Here is a 7,750-nt window from a genome sequence, read left to right as displayed (position 1 = left end):
AGGAGAAAAAAGTTTATTTTTTTCAACTTTTGTTAACTAAAGGTTTTCAGATTTATTTGAGGATCCACCCTGGGGTAGAAGGAAAGTTTATCTTAGATATTTTTAGCTGTTCATTTAATTCTGGCGAATAGCCATTTGCAATATTTGCACGCGTTGCATGATGGCTGCTTCAGAAATATCATCGTACCAATGATAGAAATAGCCTCGATATGATAAACATGCTCCCAATATGATTTTAAGCAGAAGTATAAATACATAACGGAGAATCAAGCAGAGATTAAATCTTAAATATTCACAGTTGTACATTAGAAGATAGACAAAAGAATAGCGATGAAAAATTGATTTGGACGAGGAAACAATGCGAACAGCGACGACAAATACCACCAACGACAATATTTCTTTTGCAAAAGTTGTATCTGGGGCTCTTTGTAATCAAAAACCTTTTCGACATGAGCTAACTGAAGCAATATGTGAGTGAAGTATGCCACAAAAGGCAGTGCCTTTTTAACTGATAAATTTATCCAGGATAAGGCGAGGAATAACATACAATTGTTCTTCAAAATATATGGATTGGCCTTTCTTATACACTCAAAAGAGTAATTGGGTGAAGTCCTGGCCGTTGTATGATAGGATGTGTGCACCTGGAAAGTGTATATGTAAATGTGTACCTGGTCCTTAAGACAGAGAATCAATGAGAAGATATGTAGAGCTAGTGCATGACATGTCTACTCGCGGGCGAGTGATACGGTATATGGCTTTCAAGAACATGAAGAAACCGACTAGAGATATTAGAACTTAGTTTATTACATTTGTACAACAGTAAAGACATGTGGAAGTCACCAAGGCGATCCGCAATAACATATGGCCTGTTGCAGTCTGCATGGACTTTAAGGTTCTAATACTTCACCCTCAATGACATTAAGGTGTTTCTGGAACTTTACGTTACTAAGGGAGCGGAGAGGAGTTCGATTTCACTGACAGCTTAGTTAAGAAGACACGGTTATTAAGTGTGCGTGTAGTAATAAAGACCACTTGAGGTCTTTCTGCAACAGAAAACAGGTTCCAGCAAAAGCATCAACAACTAAAGAAAGCCTCAGAAGGAAAATTTTGGCTGCAGCTACCGATCATTCAAAAACACCATTAACCACAAGTTGGATAATAGCCAAATTGGAAGCAAATGAAACCTACTGTCATCTATGCCAACAGCAGAATGGGCTTGTGATGTAAATCACAGAGAAATCAAGAGATCTTCTCTTCTTCCGTCACTGTGTCGTTCGAGTTGCAATTCCATCCATTGACTTCCGATGAAGTTAGAACATAGAGTAGGAGGGAAAATCATCAGGGATAGTAAAAAGTAAACAGGGCTAAAAGAAAAATACAGCCCCAGTCTACTTCCCTACCGGAAGGATTTTCACGGAGCTGTGAAAACTAGAGAGAACTCAATGCTTCTGCTAAAGGAGCTAAAGTTGAACAAGAGAAATGTTAATGTGATTGATGATTACATGAAATAATAAATTGACAAACTTTTGGCGAAAACCATAACAAGATTCTATCTGCTGATTTTCATGGAATTTGAGGACTTAAATATTTGGCCTGAAATGAAAGCGGTGACAGCAAAGTTAAAGGAATCAATTTTCAGGCGATGAAAAGAGCAGAAGATGGTCAGAGTTGTAGGATGCCCTGGAATTACTTCTCCTCACATGGTGGCTTGTTCAATTTTGTTTCGGACGCAAAATTTTGAACCTGTCTTAATACAGTATACTTCACGTCCATTTATCAGGTATTTTTATATACCTGTATGTTTCGTGACCTGCTTGAGTGATATGCTTTGAAATATTATTGAATATCATTGAATATCAATAATAATAATAATAATAATAATAATAATAATAATAATAATAATAATAACCCTTTCTTCTATGGCACAAGGCCTGCAATTTGTGGGGAGGTGGATAGTCGATCACATCGACATCAGTATTTGAATGGTACTTGTTTTATCGACCTCGAAAAGACGAAAAGCAAAGTCGACTTCGGTGGAATTTGTACACAGAACGTAAAGATGGACGAAATACCGCTAAGCATTTTCCCCGGTGCAGTAACGATTCTACCAGCTAGCCGCCCTAATAATAATAATAATAATAATATTAATAATAATAATAATAATAATAATAATAATAATAATAATAATAATAATAACAACAACAACAGCCTTTCCTTTATTGGCCACATAGGTCAAAACAATGATGAACTCTCCCGTCGAAGATGACGTATGAGTACTCAGCTTTAGCCGAACGATCTGTACAAAGGATTCGTTTATAGTAATCAAATGTTCGTACCGCACATTAGCTCACTCTCTCCATAAAGTTAACGTTGCTTGAACAGGTGCACGGTATACAACGCGTCAGGTTCCAAAGTGATCGTACAGCAACGTGAGATGAAGTGTTTTTTCCTCAAGAACACAACGCACCACCCGGTCTAGGAATTGAAATCACGACCTTGCGATCGTAAGTGCAAGACCCTAAATACTAGACCACGCATCCTCACTTATGAAATAATGCTTTCTTTTTTCTTATGTTTTCTTTTCTTTCTTTTCCTTTTTTTCTTTTTTTTTTTGATGATTACATTAAATAATAAGCGAGCCGTTTAGCGTTTAGGTAGAGTACTGAGCCGGTATCTGAGAGGTCGGTTTCGAGTCCCGTAGGTGTCCGCTACACAATCTCTCCGTTGTTTTCACGGCTATATTGCGTTCGAAATTTACTTTACAGGCGCAAGCGTGGCTTGGTGGTAAGAAGTTTGCTTCCCAACCACATGGTTCTGGGTTCAATCCCACTTCGTGGCACCTTGGGCAAGTATCTTCTACTATAGCCTGGGGCCAACCAAAGCCTTGTGAGTGGATTTGGTAGGCGGAAACTGAAAGAAGCCCGTCGTATATATGTATATGCATATATCTCTGTATGTATGTCTTTGTGTCTATGTTTGTCCTACCCGCCACCACCACACACACACTGCTTGACAAGCGGTGTTGGTGTGTTTACGCTCCCGTAACATAGTGGTTCGGTAAAACAGACCGATAGAATAAGTACCAGGCTTTAAAAAATAAGTCCCAGAGTCGATTTGTTCGACTAAAATCCCTCAGGGCGTTGCCCCAGCTGGCTGCAGTCAAATGACTGAAACAAGTAAAAGATAAAAGATAAAAGATAAAAGATAAACAATAAACTTTGGGACAGCTGAGACTTAACTATGTTTCAAGCTTTACCAAACGAGAAATTTTGCTTTGGTTTTATTTTGTCAAAAAACGATTTTAGTTATCTGTGAATGGGCTGCCTCTGACACTCGGAAAAACACAAAGACAAGTGTGTTTTACAGACTATATTTTATTAACTTTCACGTTTTCACGACATTTCATGTCAAAATTTCTAGCAGTAACGCCCACATAGCAAAGTAAAATATTACAACATCACGCAAGACCAAATAGACAGTACGAAAAAAATTGTACCACTTACAATAAAAAGAATAAAATAATAAACATATTAATGAAGACAAAATTATTTCAGAAACTTTCACAAATAATTCTAATGATAGAGTTGACGGCGTCAACAACACTCATTCAGAGAAATGCTAGTCCATCAAAGTAGTATGTTGAAGGCGCTAGTTTTGCATGCTGTGACACAAACAGAAGTCATGGATTTATCATGGTTTCCTGAAGAAAGAATTAATTGGAAAAATTTTGTAAAGCCAAATAGTATACCTTTGCCCTAGAATCTAATCTAAGAGAGAGCAATGAATAGAATGATATATCTGTTTTTAAAAGGATTTCAGTGGATTTCATCTACCATTGAATCAACAGTATGGAGTATGAAAAGAAAAACCTTATGGTACCGGCCACCATAAAAATCTAACTGAAATAACACTGGAACCAATTAGTTCCAGAATCTCTTTATTTGAAATTTAAAATCTGCAGTTCCTAGTCTATAGTCAATATGCGAGTTGCCATTCAACAAATTTCAGAGCCAAATATTAAAGGTGACTGGGTTATCAGAGAAGAGGCCCTGTTTCTGTCATGGCGAATTCTAAGCCGAAACACAAAATGGATTCAATGCTTGTTGCTCAAGGTTCATAAAGGGCATAATTCATAAAGAAACTCTGATATATAAATTTCCTAGTAAGGTCTGTTGAAAGCATTTATTCCTTCAATCTTTACATTAGGTTATCCCTTACATATACACATGCGTTCTCATCCATCCATCCATCCATAAATACATACATATATATATGCAAACATACATACATATATGCAAACATACATACATACATACATACACGCACTCATTCACGTACACTTACATTCCCGCATACAGGCATACGCACACGTACACATACATATGCACACCCATATACTAGCGAGAATTCCTACATTCTTAAAATAGAAATGGGAATATTATTTACACCCAAAAACTGCAATAGGCGCTGGAAACAATTAATGATTAGTAAAATAATGCACTCGCAGTAATTAAGTAAATTGTTATAGTATTTCTGTAAAAACTATTTGTAAAAACTATTTTCAATGTTTTTTCTTTTTTTTTCAGCTAGAATAGGCGCAAGCGTGGCTGTGTGGTAAGAAGTTTGCTTTCCAACGACATGGTAAGGGGTTGAGTCCCACTGCGTGGAACCTTGAGCATCTCTTTTCTACTATAGCTTTGGGTTGGCCAAAGCTTTGTGAGCGGATTTGGTAGACGGAAACCGAAAGGTGCCCGTCGTGTGTGTGTGTGTGTGTGTGTGTGTGTGTGTGTGTGTGTGTGTGTGTGTGTGTATGTGTGTGTGTGTGTGTGTGTGTGTGTGCGTGCGTGTGTGTGCACGCGCGTTTGTCCCCCACCACTGAGTCACCCATTCAGCGCACAACTACTCTTCGCTCATTTCTTCTCATTCTAATGGTTGTAAACATCCTCTATAGTAACTGGGCAGGGAACCCTCTACGGAGGGAGAACAAATCTATGACTCCCATATCTTCTCCCTGTAATTCTGCGGAAGGTTCTCGTACATGGCACACTTCCATTCATAGACCGAATCACACTTTTCTTCCCACAGAACTGTAAGTTCGATCAAAATTATTTTCGTGACCTTTTCGGACTACAGAACCGCCTCTGGCCTCAGGATTATATGAATAATCAGGGGAAACAGCAATCTTTCCCACAGGTCCACTTTCATATCCCATGACTGGCCCTCATGTATCAGACTATTTGTCCTTCTTGCAGTTTTCACTGGCTTTTATCCTTCTTTCACGAACTTGATTGCTGCTGTTGTTTTCCCTTGATGGTGTTTCCTGATCCTTTCCTGTTCCAGAGTGTGAGCGAGTGTTGCAAGTAACTTGTCAGGCGCCACTTATATCTCCCTTGAGTAATTACTATTTTGCACTTTGATATGACGTATGCCAGGTTTCCCCCGTCTCTACAAAGTCTACACAGCTGGCCCCAGCTAAAAACCCTTATCTATATAGGGCGGTTGGCGTTGGGAGTATGTCATACTCTGTCAAGAATATAGGGAAAGGGTTGTCTCCACAGATCTGTCCTACTAACCTTCCTCTAGTGTAGGTCCCTTTTAGTCCAGGCTCCCTGAGATACCAGCTCCTCAGCTTTCTTTCTTACTCCTGGTTCTGCCCTTCTCTCCTTAGTATCCGTCTTCTTCCATTGTTAGAGAAGGGAAGAACCAAGACCTGCCGTCCTCTGCATGTAATTCCAGTGATATCAAGAAGCTTCAGCATGCTTTCAGCCAGTGCGACCGCAGTGTTGGTCACCCGCTTTCGCCCTGACCTTGTTGTGAAACCTGCATGCTTGAAACGCTCATCTTGGAAGTCCCTGTATATCATTACAACTCAACATTTCGTGACCCTGAATTCCTCCACTACGGATGACAGGAAGCTGGAGCTATCCTATTTCAATTAGTGGCGTTTAAACGCTTTGTTTCATTTCTCCGATGCATAAGACATATACATACTTTCTGAAAGGTGACATTTCAACACATCTTTCTATGCAGTTACTGTGTGGATGGATTATGTCTTTTGTTTGTGCGTTAAAGTGAAACTGGAAGAGGACGAGATACATCTGCATCATTTGATGCTCTTTATATCCGGAAAGGGAAAAACACTGTACAAACAGAGAGAAATAAATGTGCAATTTATAGAGATAGTACCATAGCTGAAGGGACTATTTGTAAGTGGTTCGTAAGATTGATGAGTGAAAAAGTTGTTAATGATGAGGAAATCGAAACACTAATCAAAAGCAATCTAAATCCCGACACGAGACATGGCAGAGATATTCTACATATTTTATACGAGCGTTAATAAAGCATTTAAATTCACTTATAGTGTTTGGCTGCCGTACAATTTAACGGAAAAAAATTTAATAGACCGCATTTCCATCTGCGATTCTCTGTTCAAACGCAACAAAAACGACCCCTTTAAAAAAGAATACACACAGGTGATAAAACATGGAATGTCTATAACAAAGTGGAGCGAAAAGTGTCCTGGAGAAAACTAAACGAACCACTTTTATTCTCTTCGAAGAAGGGATGCTCTGTACCTGGTGGGATTGGAAGAGAATGATGGATTACCAACTCGTTCCGCAAAATTAGACGTTAAATTCAGACAATTAATTTCCAGTTAGACTGATTAAAGAAGGAAATCGATGAAAAACGTCCAGAATTGACCGATCGGAAGGGTGTCAGCCTCCTTCAAGATAACGCTAGATTTCATATTTCTTTGCAAAATGCCACAGCTTGACCGGAATGGTCCTATCACATCCACCTGACTGATACTTTCGGGTTACCATTTATGTGGATCCCTGCAAAATTCTCTTAATGAGAACTTCAATTCTTCAGAAGATTGTTAAAACTACTTAGGTCAGTTCATAACCTAGAAATATGCCAAGTACTGGGAAGATAGGATCACGAAGCTGCCTCAAAGATGGTAGTGGAACAAAATGGGACATATGTGGTTGAGTTAAGCTTTGTATCTAAAAATAGTTTTAGAATTTTACTTAAAAACAGTACTAACTTTTCTACTAACCTAAGATAGATAGATAGATAGATAGATAGATAGATAAATAGATAGATAGATAGATAGATTGATTGATTGATTGATGGTGGGTGGATGGATGGATAGACAGACAGACAGACAGACAGAATCGTGTGTATACTTGTGGGGGGTGCAATTTTATGCACTTTAGTTTAATTGCAATATGACTCATTTATTTGAGGTTTCGGGAAGAGGTGCTAAAGGCAAATGAAGCAGTAGTGTAAATGATCCTAAGAGAACCGAAGATAATTTTGAAAATCTTGTAAACAAGATTATGAATTGTTTAAAATTTGACAAACAGAAATAAATAAATGACAACATTAAAGTGATATTTGCGCTACACTAAAGTAAATTACATCACGAAGGGCAACGCGGTCAGAATGCAGCAGTGACTCTTTTAAAGACAGAAAGAAATTCTGAATTTAGTTTAGCACTCTAAAATAATAATAAAAAAAGAATGTAAGAAAGGAATGCCACAAAATATTTTATCTCCTTGCAGGAAGATTTAATTGAAGAAAGAACAAGTAGAAAAGTGGTACACATCGGTCTGTCAGAAAGTAGAGAAGAGGCTTTCAGTGTTTCTTCAAAGAAGCAGTTAAAGGATGTACTGACCGCTATATGGAATGTTGCTGTTCCTATCTACCAATACAATGCATGTGGGAATGTATGCCTGGTTTTCAA

Source organism: Octopus bimaculoides, chromosome 18, assembly GCF_001194135.2.
Source record: "Octopus bimaculoides isolate UCB-OBI-ISO-001 chromosome 18, ASM119413v2, whole genome shotgun sequence".
In the NCBI taxonomy this organism is placed as follows: domain Eukaryota; kingdom Metazoa; phylum Mollusca; class Cephalopoda; order Octopoda; family Octopodidae; genus Octopus; species Octopus bimaculoides.
This window is presented reverse-complemented; position numbering follows the sequence as displayed.